Source organism: Leptonychotes weddellii, chromosome 3 (genome assembly GCF_054177405.1).
Source record: "Leptonychotes weddellii isolate Sample4059 chromosome 3, ASM5417740v2, whole genome shotgun sequence".
In the NCBI taxonomy this organism is placed as follows: Eukaryota; Metazoa; Chordata; class Mammalia; order Carnivora; family Phocidae; genus Leptonychotes; species Leptonychotes weddellii.
The window spans coordinates 133,856,831-133,874,132 of record NC_138371.1 but is presented as its reverse complement, the minus strand read 5'-3'; the positions used below and the strand labels follow the sequence as shown (position 1 = coordinate 133,874,132).

The following is a 17,302-nucleotide window of genomic DNA, read 5'->3' as shown; positions in this document are numbered from 1 at the left end:
ACCAACTGAGCCACCCAGGTGCCCCATGAACAAAGACATTCTTATCAGAGACGACATTCCAAGGGTTCAAAGATTACTTCCCGAGAGCTGATGGCAAACGCTAAACCTCGATCTGGGCAAAGATAATCCTCTAGTGCACACGACCCTGTACTCTTCCAAAACAGAAACATAATTTAAGATCTTGATATAGAATTCAAGTGAGGGGGCTACACAGAGCAAGTCAAGAAGTATCACATCCAGGCTAGGTTCAACTTATTTCCCGTCCTTGATCTCCTCAACGAACTTGCAAGTGTCAGTGACACTTTCTATGTAGGTAGGATCCTGCCAAAATTGAGGAAAAGGACAAATTTTTGTAATTCCACTGCCCGTTTTCCTCAGACATTACCTTACCACACCATAAAACACAGTCTGAGAATCCATGCAATTTGATTTAAGAGATTATCTATAAGTATTATTTTCCTGATCCTTGAGCACTGGAAAGCAGCATCCTCGTATTTGAGACAATGTGCGTATCCCTGCGAGTGTCTACTAAAGGAGCGCATTCTTCTAAGTAGGCAGGCTTACTCATCCCCAACACTGCAGAAGGCTCTCTTGGGAAGGACCAAGAAAATAGAATGGCTTCCTTCCTTTAGGTCATCCTATTTATTCATCCATATGAAGAAGGTGTGGGAGAGTGAGCCTTAACCAAACTTTGCATTTTCTTACTGCATTTCAACCAAACCTAGTATTAGGATGTTTTGAGCTATTATCAAAAGCTTATGTCCCTCCATATCTCACCTCCCACTTGGGTCCAATTTTATACTCAAGAATCATAAATCCAAATGCCCATGGAATTAGGTGAGCATATCAACATGTGAAGTGTAACAAGAATGTGACAATAGATATTACTGGAGAAAGGAGAGTATGGCAAAGTGGAGATTAGCAGACTGTGTGAAAATTCATATACAAATTTTAAAATATTTTACAGGCAAATCAGACACATCTTTTGGTGGACAATGGCCCATGAAGCATTGGTTTGGGACTCTCGTAACAAGGATAGAAGAGCAAATGCCCAAATATTAGTAGGATAAAAGATAGAACTTATCCTTTGCCTCAGCATTTCAAATATTTTCAGATTACACAATCTGGCTTAATGTTGACTATAAAGATTCAGTTTTCCAATTTTCCTGAGAAATGTAAAAGAAAAGAGAGTTAAACAAAGAAATGTACTCAATACTGAATGGGAACATCAAGCAAAAGGAATTACCTTTGCTATCCCATTCATCTTTTGTTCTTTATGGTATGGATTTGACCCAGAAAGGGAGAGTCAATGAAGAGTTTTGATTTAAAAGCACCTAAGCTGCTCTGTGATGGGGATAATAGAAATATACATTATAAGGTAACAGGAAGTAAGTAATAATATCTAATCTTTAAATTAAATTCTAGACAGTGAAACAAGAGTGGTAGGGAGACTTATGCAGTAATATTTTTGACATTTCTAGTCTAATTTAAGGTCACACGAAGTATACAATCTGTAAAATATATTTATGAAGAGTAAATCTAGAATTATGGAGATTGAAGTAAAGTCCAGCTTTTTGCATTTCCAGCACATAGTAGGCATCCAATAAATCTTTACTGAATGAATTAAAAAAAAAAAACACCTTTTTACGTCCCCTCTGAGAGCCCTACTGGGTTTTCTCATCATGCATAGCCCATGTCAAATGAAAGATAAACTGTGCACAGTGAACAATGGCCATTGTCTTTTTACCTTACCCAAAATAAGAAGTAGAAAGGCCAGTGTTTGAGGGGAAATTATTCTCTTGATAAAACTCCAAGTACTTGAACTTTTATAAGGCAGGCCTTCCCAGTGAGATTTTAGATCCAAGGAGTTTCAGTAAAGAATCCGCATAAGCACTCACAAGTTTGGGTGCTTATCCAAACTGAAATTAATCTCTGAACCTTTTGAGGTTTTCTGAGTTCAAAAGAAAGCTGAGAAAGCCAGAGAGGGCAGAGAAAACACAGAGAAAAACCAAGGAGAGTGATCATAGGAAACGCTGCAGAGGCCAGAAAGATCACAGGGGTGTGGGGGTGTGTGGGGGGGCATGGAAGGGGTTACCGAAATGGAGGAGGAGGAAAACGGGGGAGCAGAGGTAGCTTGGAGGGAGCCAACGAGTCCAGAGCAATCACAGCAGAGATGCTGAGGGCAGAGGGAGCACTAAGAAAACAGAGCTGAGTGGAGAGATTACAGAGGTGCAATCAGTTCAGAGGAGGAGGGCAAGAAACGTGCCCTCAAGAAGAGCTCGACTCCAAACTCTGACTGCTTAAAGGGAAGAATGGCAAGACCTTTCATTTGGATGTGATCCTTTGAAATCTGGAAAAACTTTTCCTCTCCCTCCCTTTCCTCTCTTTTCTTCTCCCCCCATCTCCTTAAAAAAGAGGTAAGGGAAGAGAGAAAGGAGGTGATTTGATTTTTTTTCCCCATAGTTGTTTTGCAGTTTGATTACCAATATGTCATGCAAGACTTAAGATGAAATGCAATGTGAGGCTTAAAAGATGAAACTGACTTGAAACAGAATATAAGCTATCTTTCTTCCTTTGGAATATTCCCCATCCTTCTTCCTTCCGAAAATTCAAGGTGAACAAACTACTATATTTGGGAAGAAGCAAAAAAGCATATTTTTTAATAAACAAAATGCTAGTAATACTACAGCAAACTAAGTGTTTTGAGTATTAAACAATAATATTGTTTACTGGACAGACCCCCTTCATTCCATGATAAGAGAATAGTTTGAGTGAATCACGTCAGTGAAATGCACTCTGTTGTGGACTATTTAGGCATGCCCCTGTGCCCCGCATCACAGCTTTAGCTGATCTCCTTGGAGTGTATAGTGTATATCTTTTCCCAATTCGATCCCCTCTTTTACAGTGGAGAAATAGACATCCAGAGAAAATGGCATGCTGTCTTAAGGCCACTACTGAATAGTAAGACTTTAAACTCTATCTGTACTAAACACAATTCTGACAAGATGTGTAACTTTTTACACCTCAGTCTCTGAATCATGGTTCATTTGTAGGCTGTGTTGAGGTAGGCTGTCAGAGGTAATTGAAATTAAAAGCAGAAAAGCAGCTATTTTAGTCTGACCCATAAAATAACCCCCTTGGCCTAGCTTCTGGGTACTCTTGGTGGGATGTCTGTTCCATTGTAACATGTTGATAAAAGCCAGCTCTCTTTCTTTTCCCCAGATAGGTCTCATATGGACACCCTAACCCAGTCCATCCAGGTTTGTTTTGTTCTGTTCTGTGATTGTAAATGTGTGATGTTTATTGAGACTCGGGGTGGGAGGAAGGGGTCAAGTAAGAGAGTACATGAATAAACCATACCTACCACCAGTATAAAAATATGCAACTAAGATTATAACAGGGAAAGGCAGTTATCTTCATATTCAAAATACCATATGGAATTTTTATCATTATAAAACCTTCCTATTCTCTACCTTGTTTTACTGCTGAATAAGAAACCATAATGGCACAGTCCTTCCTCTTCCTGATTTCTTAGATTTGCTGGCTAAGCACATGCCACTGTTAAACTCCATCAATAATTTTCATTTCAGACCTTGGTCCTGAGTTAACACAATGGAAACTTTTTTTTTTTAAATCTTATTATTTGAGTGACAGGGAGAGAGGGAGAGAGCAAGTGTGGGGGAGGGAGAAGGATAAGCAGACTCTGTGCTGAGCAAGGACCTCATTGTGGGGCTCAGTCCCGGGACCCTGAGTTCATGACCTGAGCCGAAATCAAGAGTTGGACACTTAACTGAGCCACCCAAGCGCCCCCAACACAATGGAAACTTTTAAAATGGCTTCTAACAGCAACTGGATTACAATGGCTCCTCAAACTACAGCATTATTGTACTCATCAAAACAAAGCTTTTTCTATCCGTTCCAAGATCCTTCCAGTGACCTTATTATGCTATTTATTCTTTTCTCAATAATAATTTAATAATTTCTTTAGAATTAATCACATGCTAGTCATCTACTGGAGTGAAAGGATTCAAAAAGTTGGAAGGTGGTGACCATTTTCAAGTATCTCCCCAGGAAATAAGTTGGAGCGTTATGAAACCTGGTTCTCATTTATATTGACTTACATACATATGTCTCTTCTTCAAATTGGAAGCTCTTTTAGAGAGTTTGGTTTCTCCTTCTTATCTAACTCCTTATCTAGCCCATGGTATGGCATACAGAACACAATCATTATGATTTGTTGGCTAACAGGCTTCTGCCTAGCCTCTCCAGGATAAACCACCATTTCTGTTCAACAGAACAGAATGGTATGCGCAAGCCAGCTTGAATTTTTTCAGTCACTGTTCCATTGTTTTCCCTCCTTCTTATATTTTCCAGAACAGATCCTGGTGACTATTGTCTTTGATTTTCCCATGCCTAGTACTTCGTCCTTTTTTTCTGAGAAAATAACACCTATATTACTTCGTGGACTTGCTGGGAGGACCAAAAGCAATGCTGTATACATTTGAAAGGTAGCTATAGAAAACTTTACAAGCAGGTGTTATTTTTATAGAGCTGTTTCCTTTGGTGTGAAAGTAGAGAATATAAGCAATGTAATTGTGAAACTGGGTACAAATATATTATTCATAAATTTGGGATATAGAAATGTTAGCAATTCTATACATTTAATAACAATTAGAAACAAATTCTTATCAGGCCAACTATCAGTCACGGTAATCATGAAAAACAACAGGTAATAGAAAAGCAATTTTGTTTTACTACAGATGCAAGCACCACTTAAGTGTGCATGATGCATGATCATATGCACCCTCCGTTATCCTTGCAGGCTCAGTAAATATTGTCAGGTAAGAGTGTAGACTCTGGAGCAAGAATGCCTAAGTCAGAATCTGGCTCTTTCACTTAGCAGGTGAGAGATCTGTCTGCCCCCTTGTTCCCTATCTGTGAGAGTGAGGGGATGGAAATGAGAGTACCTAAATTTTCAGGTAGTTGAGTTGATTAAATGAGATATCTATACAGTAATAATTTTAGAAAAGGGTCTGACATATAGCAAGCACTATGTAGTTGTTAGCTGGAATTGTTCTATTATTTCAGAACATCTCAATGAACGTTCAGAAGTGTAGCCAACCATTTTAGGTTTTGTTCTTCAAGACATTTAACATTAGGCCAGGTGAATATATCGATGGTAAGGTGGTCCTGCACGCTCACTTCCAGCCCTGGTTGAGCTTTCCTGGTGAAGGCAGGTGTCAGGTTCTGGATTCTGCTGACTGAGGATGAGGATGGTAAGGAGCAGAACACAGTAGACTGATTCAATAAGTGAATGTTGTACAAGGTGAAATCAAACTAGATAACCTGCCACTGCCAAATGGCCAAGAGCACAGGCATTGGAGTTACCCCTGAGTCCTGATCCCAGCTCTACCCTTTGACCAGCTGCATGGATGACACGTTCCAAACTGGGCGGCTGGGTTGCTGTGGGCACAGCACTGAACATGAAGCATGGCTGCTAAGGCATCTGCATGAATGTTAGTTTCCGTTCAGTGTGGCCAACTACACATGGTTCTGTTTTGTTTCAACTCTCTGGCTTTGCTTTAATGACTTGAGAGAAACAGCAGATTTCCATTCCTTTTTGCAAATATTTTAGCACTTAAAGATTGTCATTCGCACAGTTGTTACATCGATAACAAAGCGAGCCTGAGCCCTGCTTGAGCAGGGTCTGTTCCTGGGGAAATAGCTTGTCTGTTTCTGGTTTGCCTCATCTGCCATGTATTTCAGTTGTTAATTGGAGATGGAAACATTTCCAAGTTTTCTTCTTCCCTAGGTATTGATCTCTTGGGTGAACATAAAGTCTTAACCCCTTAAGCTTTATCACCATGCTTCCTCTACCTTATCAATTCAAATGGATTTAGCATGTATTGTCGGTATTTAGATCTTGAATTTCTTTCTACTTCTTTCTCCTTTAAAGCAATCTGTCTAGCTGCAAACCTCTTGTTAGAAGAGATTATATGATTGTTTTTTGGTTTTATAATCTGTTTGAAGAAGAAGTGGCTGCACACTTAAGGATTTAAAATGTCTCAACAGGAAACAGCTTCTCTGTTGAAAACCTGATTTCTCACAGAGCTGCTTTTTCTTTCTTTATAACAAAATTTTCAGATTTGATCACACTGCTACCAGGACATTTCGTTTTATTTAAGTGTGACAACAAAAACATCACTAATCTGGTTTCCCCAAATTCATTTGCGCACTCCCTGTCAACAATGGTTTTATCAGCCATCAAAATCTAATTGAAATGGCAGTGCTGCATGTAGTCATCCAATAATTATAAAATAAACAGACTGAAAATTCAGATGCATTTGAACAAAAGCCATCAAAGTAACATAAACAGGAGAAAAGGTAATTAAAGAGCTTTCTCTCTTCAGCTTTCAACATTACAGGTTTATTTAAATGCAGCTCTAGCAGGAGACCTGAGATGGATTGATTGGCCAAATTTGTTGGCTGACGCTATTCCTAAATGTGTCCCATTAAAAATGCGGTGAAGAAATTTAAAAAGCACGATAATCACAGCACCTCAAAAAGCATGCTTTACTTCCTCCTCTGAGAACTTCTATGGTCATACGCACAGATGACAGATAATAATGGATGACAAAAGGCACTGCCCTTTATCATTTAAACAGCGCATCTTCAGAGGTTGGGGCAGATAGAGCAGTCTGGTCCCTGACTACAAAAGCATGATGTCAAAGGGTTGCCCAGCATAGGCTGCAAACAGCCACTTGAATTTTTCACCTGCTGGAGAAAAGGAAGCTGCCTATCAGAGGCTGTAATGCTTGCATGCAAGCAGTTTAGCAATAAGAGATTCAAACTTTTGAAAGAGAGGTAACAAAGCCCTAAGAATAAGCCCCGGTCGGTCATGAATGTATATATAGTCCTAGGGCTGGTTGGCATAGCAACTGTTTCTGAGAACCCCGGTGCTGCTTAAGTAAACAGCTGAAGCACAGAGCGTGCCTCAGCTAAGCTGGGTCCATCTGTAGTATCAGCATGTGAGGATCAGAACAGGAACATTTTCTCCAGTGAATCGATGATATTTTGGTATCACCTCCTAATAACTCCATTGTTCTTAGCACGTTATGGCAAGCCTCTGGTTCTCTCTCTTCTTCCGCATGGCCATTTTGTCGAGCAATCTCAATGTAGGTGAATCTGACTGAGTTGGTTTGGGGATAACTAAAAGGGATCTAAGCTTAGTACCTTGCCTCTGTTATTTGTCGAGAACTTGCAAGGAAAACAATCGATGATTCAACAGCAACTCATTATGATGATCCAACAGAAATGATAGCTGCCCAAGTTCTTACTTCAAAGTTCAGCACACTGGGTCATTGCAGAGGTTTTGGAATCAGACAAGCCTAGCTATAGTTTGTGATTCCACTATGAAAAGTGGTGTGACATTGAGCATATTGGGTATGTTCTCTCCTTTCGGCAACTATTTTCTCAAATGTAACGTGAAGATAGTAACAAACACCTCATGGGCACTGGAGGATTAAAGAAGATACTGTATTTAAAATGCTACATGCAGTACTCAAGAAATGGTAGTGCTCACACCCCCTGCTGGGTTCTTACCCAATGGCATTTTAGAAGGACGTGTTCAGTGCCTGCCCTTTTTCATGTGATTCAGCAGTAACTCCTGACTCCTTTAAGCCAAATGTTGTGGTCTAATTCCCCTCACCAGTGGCTGATTTGTGGTGGGTGTGTGGTCCTAGTTCTTGCCACTGATATAGGAGGGGAGTTCTTGGAAGACAGGTTAGTGGTAAGATATTAGATCCACTTGGACTACAGTAGTAAGAGGTCCCCACAGGATTTAAGGTACAGAATAGATGAGAAAACACATTATAAGAGCTTTAATGTGCTTGTAAGTGGATGCCCTTAGATATCTAGGATTTGTAAGTAACAACTGGAAATTTCTGTTTGGGCTGGGCTTCATTATTTGTGATATTCTTCTGGAACTGAACTATGCAAGCCATTGTTTTATAAGCATTTTAAAAGTACACACTATAATGCTTGGAAAAAATATGTAGTTGAATAATTCACCTGTGTCTTATCCCTGTGGAGAAAGGCAAAAAAAAAAAAAAAAAAAAGCAGCTATAGCTCTTGGAAACTTGAGTTCTTTCCGGAAAGTTCTTTTTGGACATGTGAGAGAATGTAAGGGTTATAACTAGTGGGTCTTTCCTTCCTTGAGGATCTTCTCTACCACCCATTTCTGATGCGGGAAGAGAGTTTAATGGGAAAGAATCAGTAGTAAGGCCAATTGAAGTCTCTTTTATTGATATCAAAACATCTGTGCTTCCTGAGAAAAAAGAATGGAGAATCATCATAATTCTGAGTGTCTGGAAAAGAATTCTCAATGTTTTATATTCACACTCCCATTCTTTGATCCCCCTTATAAATCTTTGCCCCCAAAATAGTCCTTCTCAGTCCAAAATGATTTATTTTTATCTTGCCTTTACCCCGATAATTTGAAAGTGTTGTGTTTCCAAAAATTTGTATTGTTTTCATGAATCACATCTTTTTTCTGATTATTGTAAGTTAAGATTTTTCTTACTTTGTACAACTCAATACTCTACAAAGAAGGATGAGATAACAAAGGATGAAAGCTGGAGTCTGTTTGTGACCCATGAGTTCTTTTCCTTGGTAATTTCACTGAATAATCTGCCACTAATATGATGCATGATATTGTCTTGGCAGTTTATTATTTTGAGGCAATAGAACATAACAGATTGGAAGGAACTATCTTGATCTATTATATCAAGAATCCACAATTTATAGCTCTATTTACTGGTAAAAAGACACTCCCTGAGAGTAGAAGGCATGTGCATCTATGTAGTGATAAGAATGTGGTCCTTTAAAAATTTTTTGATATCCTTACATTTGTACAGTGCCTGTGATTAGGGACAAAATTCCTTGTATTTTATGTAAACACACGAAATACATGTATTTGTTAAATATATATTATTACGTTGACTCTCCACAATAACCCTGTGAAGTAAGTTCTGTAAATTGTCAATGCAGAGATGAAGAGCCTGAGATACAGAGGAAGTTAGATAACTTGCCTAAAGTCACATAGCAAATGAGTGGCAGAGGGATTCCACCCCGGGGTCTTTTGATTCTTAATGATATTGTTTAATTTATTTTTTCTTCACAGCTGCTTCTACGAGGGCATATGCGGTTTAGCCTAGGGCTAACACTATTTATTCATAACCACTTGTAATATAATTTTTTGGAGATGCTGTCTTTGCCCAGTTTAAAGTCCATGGCTAAAGGCTGGTCAGTTTCCCTTTTCAAAGAAGAACAACTAGTTAAGTCCACATCTCAACCCTTATGGAACCCCCACACTCTGGGGCTACTGTGCATCCACCCCAATCGCGGGCCAGACACCAGACAACTAGGGCAGCCCCTATGCCCTGGAACACAAGGAATCATTCAAATTATCCAATCCACAGGAAACTCAAAAAACCTAGCTAACCCCACCCTACCTGCCTTACTTATGCTCCCTCCTCCATCTCCAGCCTGCTGTTCTTCTTCCGTCCAGTTGCCTATGTGGCCCTACCTGGCAGACTTCTCCCATTTGGAGTCCAAGTAATAGAGTTTTGCCTTTCATCTACCCAAGTTTCATTGGGTTGTGTCTCGCCCTCAAAAGAATCTTTAAATCTTATACACCACCACTTTGGAGTTTAAATTTGTCTCCAACCTTTTCAGATACACTGTGATATAACTGGAAAAGCTTTGGATAGAGAGACAGGTGTCTGAGCTTCTACTATAGGCTTGGTGTGGTCTTGAGCAGGTTTATTTAACCCTTTGGAGTCTCAGCATCTCACCTATAAAATGAACAATCACCCTCAATGCAGTGGTTCCTGTTCTGGATTGATCTATCATTTTGTGGTATAAATTGGGTAGGATAAATCATTTGTGGTATAAATTTCTTTCATTTTGTGATATAAATTGGTGTTGCCAAAGTACAAGGGTATCTGAGGACAAATTGAAAGAGAAATATTCAACCGGAAAGTAGTGCCTATGTCCTCTGGATGTGAATCTTTCAGTATGGCTGATTCACATTGAAGTCATGACAACATGATAAAAGGTATCATGAAGAAATCCTTTTGTCAAAATGATAGAATAGCACACAAAACTGGACTCTAGCTAATAAAACAATAATGACTGGTAACTCTCCAGGCTGGTTGGTAGCCCATTATTACAGCAACAGAAACTTGCTTGTTATTGGGTTTTGAAAGTCTCCTTTCCAGAATGTAGCCTATGAATTCTGAGACCATTTGTTAAAGTTCCTTTGAGATTGTATTTTTTTTTTTTTTCATTCTCTCCCTCTCTCTCTTTCTTTTTCTTTTTCTTTTATTTTTCTGGTCAGGAACTTCAGAAGCTGCTGAAGCTGCAGATTTTGGTGTCATTGACCTGCCTTCCTCTTTGTTTGGCGGCTGATGAATCCTTGGGGAGAGGTGTCCGCAACCCTGATGGAGGGCCAGAAAATAGAGCTGCTGTGAACCGCATGCAGTTCCTGGATGCCTGATTTTTCTGAAAGATAGGCTCTTGATCAGGCAAGCAGGGACTTAATGATTTATGCCTTTATGCTCAACTCCAGATAAAGTTAGACTATATCCTAAAGCGTATATAGGAGGAAAAGCTATTACAGCATGTGGCTTGTCAGTGATAAATTTTAAAAAAAGAAAAGAGAGAGGGAGAATGAGAGAGAGAGAGAGACAGTAAATAGCCTGTACTTGAAATGATTTCCAAATTTCAGCAGTCTAGGAATAATAATAGAAGAGAGAGACTTTTTTCTTTTTTTAAAGATTTTATTTATTTATTTGACAGAGAGAGAGAGAGGGAGAGTGGTAGAGGGAGAGGGAGAAGCAGACTCCCCACTGAGCAGGGAGGCCAATGCGGGGCTCGATCCCAGGACCTGAGCCGAAGGCAGACGCTTAACCAACTGAGCCACCCAGGTGCCCCTAGAAGAGAAAGTCTTAAAACACTTGTGTGGCCTCATCCTCTTTCACCAGGCTTTCTTTTTATTCAAGGTCGAGGTCAGAGTTTTATGATGTATTTGTATTTTAGAACCAGAATGGATAAAAACTAGCATTGCAACGGCTTGGCAGAAGCATGAGCTTTTTGTTTTTGTTTTTGTTTTTTAACCTCTCCCTATCTCTTTTCCAAAGACAAATGATTGTGTTTTAATAACCTAAATAAGAGATGGGTTCAAAATCCCTCATCAAGATTAGAAATAGAATTAAGAGTCAAAGTTATAATACCAAATCATTCTAGAGTGCCTGAGAGGTTCTGCTAGTTTTGTAATTGGTTAGTTCTCCCATTTAGATTCTTTAAAATACTTTCTCCTTCATGTCTAGCCTAATTTTCCCTCTCCTGTAAGGGTCGGTACAGGTGAAGAGCCATCTCCTTGAAAGGAACTTTCTCTAAAGAGCAGACCTTCATACTCTATGCAGATGGTCTCACATCTCTTCACTATTTCTGTGTGTTCTCTGTTGATTTCAGTGTGCTCTTCCTTCTGACCACGGACACCTGCTTTCTTCTTTGGAGGACTTCCCTCAGGCTACTGTAACCACTTTGCCTGCATGCTCAAGAGCTTCTGCAGACAGCTGGAGTGCCCGGGCACTTACCTATCCTTCAGGGGCATTTGGCCAGTGGGTGACTGGTGTAGAGGTATGGAAGCGCATCTCCTCTGCCTCGGTGCATTCCAGATTTCCCATGCAGGATCAGGTTGAAGCCATCATCTGTGAGACTTTGAAATATTACCCTGGCTTGACTTCCTCCCCCTTCTCTGTCCTGCTTTCCTCCTTCCCTTAGCCCTTTATTTTGAGAGTACTTTCATAATGCAAATCCTATCTCAAGGTTTGCTTCCGGGGAACTTGACTTAAAACACAACCTTTCCGGTATCCCTTTTTGTGGAATTCTAATAACAATCTCTACATGGTTGGACACTAGTATTAGACCATGTCACAGGACTTGCTCTCTTTTCACTCCAAGGAAACTGTGATCTCTCTGATGGTCGATGGAATCCTATCTGGTGTCTACTGTTTTTACTTTATTGTTTCATCCTGCATCTATTTCCAAAAAAAGTCTGTAGAAGCTTTACAATAAATGAATAGGTAAAATAAAACCAAAATCAGTGGACAGAAGATAAATGATGGGAACCAAAAAATAAAGGGAGGAGGAAGAAGGAAAAATCAACAACTCCAGACTGAGGAAAGGAGCCCAAATCAAGAATAATATTTAGATTGTACTTCTTAGCAGCTAGGATAAAGATGGAAATATGATCTTTTTTTTTTTTTTTGGTAGTTTTCAATGTTTAGTAGCATGAAGTTGTCTTAGTTATCCATTGCTGTGTAACAAATTATCCCAAAAGTAAGCAGTTTGAAACAACAAACATTTATTAGCTCTCACAGTTTCTAAGGCACAGGAAATGGGGAGCAGCTTAGCTGGATGGTTCTGGCTCATGGTCTCAAGCTGCAGTCAAGCTGTTGCGACAGCTACAGTCACATCAAGTCTTGACTGGGGGTGGAGAATCCATTTCGAAGCTCACTCATGTGGTTGTTGGCAGGCCTCAGTTCCTCACTGTTTGTTGTCCATAGGCCTCCCTTCTTTGCCACACTGCCTCCTCACAGGTGGCCTGAAAGTCCTCAAGACATAGCAGCTGGCTTTCCCCAGAATGAGAGACCTGAGAGAAAGCCAAAACAGAGCTGCGGTCTTTTCTAAAGTACCCTGGACTATGATAACCCACCACTTCTGCTCTATGCCACTGGTCTCACGGACAAACCCTCATACGGTGTTGGAGGGACTACACAGTGTACCAATGCCAGGGGGTGGAGATCCCTGGGGCCATCTTGGAGAATGAGGACCACAGAAGTATATTGCATGTATTCATTTCTCCTGAAAGAGTGAAAAAGATTGTTCAAAGGAGGACCCCATGTGTACATTTTTTTGGTATGTTCCATGTACTTGTCATATAAAAGGTTCTCAATGAATATTATGGATACTCAAATATACTAGTCTTCCAGGATGTTTTCTCCATAATGAAGAGTAAGACAACTAAAACTATTGAGGATATAGTATCTGTACTAGATACTACATTGGATGCTGATTTGGGTACTTATAAGTCAATCTTTAAAAAAGTATTGTAGGTATGCCACTTCTATATTTCTAATGCTCGCACTCTCAAGCAGTGCTCAGATCGCTTCAATCTGAGCTTCAGCAGCCTCTCAATGTACCTTCCTTGGTCTCAATTCTCTTCATCTTATATTTCACTTTCATCATCATTATTGCTTAATGACTCATTACTAGTATAATAAAATCCAATGTCCTTGACTTTTCAAAAGCAGAATTCAAGTACCCAAGTCTCTATCCCATTGCTTCCATCATGAGCCCTTGTCTTCAACCTGGAAGTATTCTCACTGTATTCCAAGTGTCCATGCTAATTTTTAACTAATAACTTATTCTTGCTGCCATTTCACCTACTGAGAGTTTCTTATTCCATTATTTGTTATCTTCAAATCCTTGTTGAATTGTCTTCCTCAATATTTCTTTATCTTCACCACTTCTGCATTAGTTCAAGTCCTAGTACTTCTTAGGTGGATTACCTTTTTTTTTTTTTCTCCCATTTTTTTAGGTCCTTTCTGCTCCAATCCATTCTCCATATTGCTCCATTATTTTTTATAACATGTCACACTGATTACTGATTATATCATTTCCTTGCTTAAAGTGAACAAATCACTTTGAGGGCTTGACATTTAGTAGGTGCTCAGTAATTGTTAATTGCATGAATGAAAGGACCAGGTAAAGTCCCACTCTATATTGCCATGAAGTCTTCCTATAATTCTGACTCTCACTTTGATCTTTCTCTCTTTTGAGGTCCTGTGATTGTCTGTGTTTTCTCTCTCATTTTGATGTTCTCCTGTTAATCACTTAACTCTTTCTTTCTTTCTTTCTTTTTTTTTTTCAAAGATTTATTTATTTTAGAGAGAAAGAGAGCTCGGGGCTTGATCTCAGGACCCTGAGACCATGACTTGAGCCAAAATCAAGAGTCTGATGCTTAACTGACTGAGCCACCCAGGCACCCCCAACTCTTTCTTTCATTCATTTATTCTTCATTTGTTTATTAACTCCACACATTTCTTTAGTACCTACTATATGCCATATACCATGCTAAGTCTTGGGGTACAATGATTAGGAAAAACAGAGGCTTTCCACCTTCATGGCCCTTAGAGTCTAGTTGCAAATAAGGTTGAAATTAAATAATCACATCAAGGAAGGTATAATGACAGACTGAGGAAAGTGCTGCAAAGGAGTGGTTGTATGAAGGCATGTAACACAGGACCCAGCCGTGGACTCAGACCTGAGAGAGGCTTCTCTGAAGAAGTGACTACTTTTGAGCTAAGATTGGAATGATGAGTAGAAACCACACAACAAAGAGGACTGGGGCAAGGAGTGAGGATAAAAGACCCTGTTGTAAGCAATGCAGTGGGAATACATAAGGACTGTGTAATGGGATAAAAATTTAAAAGAAGGCCAGGTTGATTGGACCCAGGAAGAAAAAAAGGACATTAATGGAAAAACTGATGAAATCTGAATAATGCATGGAGTTTAGTTAATAGCAATGTACTAATGGTAATGTTAAAGGTTTCTAAGGTTTGACAAACATTGCAGTAATGGAAGATGATAATGTTAGGGGAAACGGAAACTGAGTGAGCAGTATATGGGAACTCTCTACTCTCTATGCAACTTTTATGCAAATCTAACATTATTCCCAATTAAAAGTTTATTTAAAAAAATAATAAGGCCAGAATAAAAGAAGCTCAGTGTGTAAAGGAAGAAGGGTGCAAGATAAGGCTGAAGATTAAGACAAGGCCAAGATTTCTGCAGACCTTGTGCACCATCTTAAGAATGTTAGTCTTTATCTTGCAGTAAGGGAGGACCATGATAGTTTTAAATAGAGGATGTCACAGCAGAGCTGCATTTGAAAGTATCGCTGGCCTGGGGGCAGTGTGGACAGTGGATTAGAGGGATACTGGGGTGGGACACTTATAGTTAATCAGACAAGAAATTAATTAAAGGTGGGGCAGACTCTTAGCAACGTGTATGTTTTTGGACTTCATTTACCTTTTATTTCTCTTTAATGTCTGTCACAGGATTCTGCACATAATATCTATGGGACACATTTATTGAACGAATAAATGAATAGGTAAATAGATGAATTAATGAAAAGGGATCAGATCAGGTTAAGCAGCCCCTTGGCAATATCATGGTGGCACGAGGGCTGGCACTGGTGATTTCTGAAAGAATCAATAGACTTTCCCTCATGGTTTCCCCTCTTGCTTTCAAAAACCCTTCATTACTCCAGAAATGAGTGATTTCTTGTCTTATTTTTGGAATACCTAGTGCTTGCACAAAGGTTTAAGGAGGAACACTGATGGAAAAGCGGAGGTTCAAGAACACTTTGAAAGAAAACTTGGAAGTGTTTGATACCTGGGAATGCAAGAAATAAGTCAAGACGTGGTGAGTCATCAATCGGCACAATGGCTTCTTTTTTTGAGCATTTTCATTCTGCATATAATTCATATTTCCCCCTTTTTCGGCACTAGAAGTAATCTTAGCTTTCTTAGAGACATCCTTAATTAGGAGTTCTTCTCCTAAGAGAAGAGGAAGAAATTAGGAGAAAACTCCTAATTTCCCAGTAGATAAAGGAAGCCCAGGGAAAGGCTGTAGCATGTGTATGAGGAAGGCGCCATACCATGAGTTCTCTTTGCTCACTTCAGCTGAGAGCCAGCAGGTTAGGCAGTGGCGGGTCTGAGTTTTCTGGGAGCCTTTTATCACAGGTTTCTGAAGAACATCTCTTGAGTTAATTGGTTTGAAGATCAGGAGACTGCTGAGTTCCTTTCAACCTAGAGGAAGAAGGAACTAAGAATGATTAACATTCCAAGATTGTTTCAGCCAGGCAACCCTAAAGATCCCGGTTTCTGTCCCAGAATCTTAGCTCGGAACATTTGCGCTCAGTGTTGGGGGAAGTCTATCCCTACCCATGTTTGTTTTCTAACACACGACCAATTTTAGCCAATGGAGCTTATATCATGGATCTCAGAGGTTAATCTTTTCCGTTTCTTGTCTCCTCTCCTTTCCAGACATGCATTCATTTGACTGGCAGCCTGGAAAATTGAAAAATGCCACAGGGGTTATTAAGGTTGAAATCGTTTCTGCTTTGAAGCTCTGCAAGCTAGTTATTGCTGCACTCTAATATCCAGGCCTCAGAATAGCACGTATTGTTCTTAGGCTTGCCTGACATAGGCCTGTACCAGCCATAACACCCAGATAGAATGAAGGGGTCTCAAGATGTCATTTCTCCACTCTGAAATATATCCCTTTAGTCGATTAAAACAGAGTCCCTGAAGTTATTAGAATGTATTCTGTGTCTTTGTGCACACACGTTTGATTTACTTTTGTTCTTATTAAAAGGGTAAGCCTAGAGAAAGGGAGAAAAGAGAATCTTCCATAATCCATATTTTAATAATTGCCTGAGTGCACATTTACTATACAGAGACTTTCCTGTTTCTGTAACTATTTACTTGGCTCTTCTGCAAAATGTGTATTACTTACCTGGCCTGGTAGACCATGACACAGCTTCTGGCCTATCATGTAATCCTGTATTTGGCTCCCCCTGAGCCATTATGGTGTTCTGAGTCTGTCTGTAGGATGGAGATATTATTTTAATGGGTCTTTTTTTTTTCACAATAATGGTTCCATATTGTATAAATTGTATTGAGTCATTATGATGTTAACACATAAATATTAAGAAAACCATTGGGAAAAAGTAACTGTGTAATTGAGATAGCCTATTTTCCAATGTTAATAACTTCTTCTTTCATTTTTTTCTCTGTAAAAAATATCGAGGGAGTTTAATCCACATTAAAAACTTACAAACATTTATTAAAAAAAAAAGAAATCGTTTCATACCCTACCTCAATAACAGGAAATAATAACCACCTCAGCCACTGGAAAACTTCTATGAATCATTTAAACAAAACAAAGAAGGAAAAGAAAACCACCCCAAAACCAAAGTACACCATGGTAACAAGAAACTTCAGAGATTCTTCAGGAGAGAGAATTTGTTTCAATTTAGCTTTAGGGCAATAATCTTTTTTACCATGTTGCTTCAGGCAAACAATTCAATATTAGCAGTGCTTATGACTAAGAATAGGAAGATGTAAAATAATCTATAATAACAAAAAACGCTGATCATGAAAGTGAACTT

The 17,302-nt window shown here is 39.3% G+C and overlaps 1 long non-coding RNA gene across 3 annotated transcripts in view; it reads right to left on the bottom strand.

Moving 5' to 3' along the window:
- The window catches only part of LOC145720661 (uncharacterized), a 104,238-nt gene that overhangs the window by 15,676 nt on the left and 71,260 nt on the right, over positions 1–17,302 (bottom strand). For 2 of the 3 annotated variants that reach the window (XR_014143806.1, XR_014143807.1), the window contains one exon: positions 15,788–15,938. This is a non-coding gene — a long non-coding RNA (uncharacterized LOC145720661). Of the gene's footprint in view, positions 1–15,787; positions 15,939–16,647; positions 16,737–17,302 lie in introns of all 3 variants that reach the window. The other variant, XR_014143808.1, reaches the window with a different exon arrangement.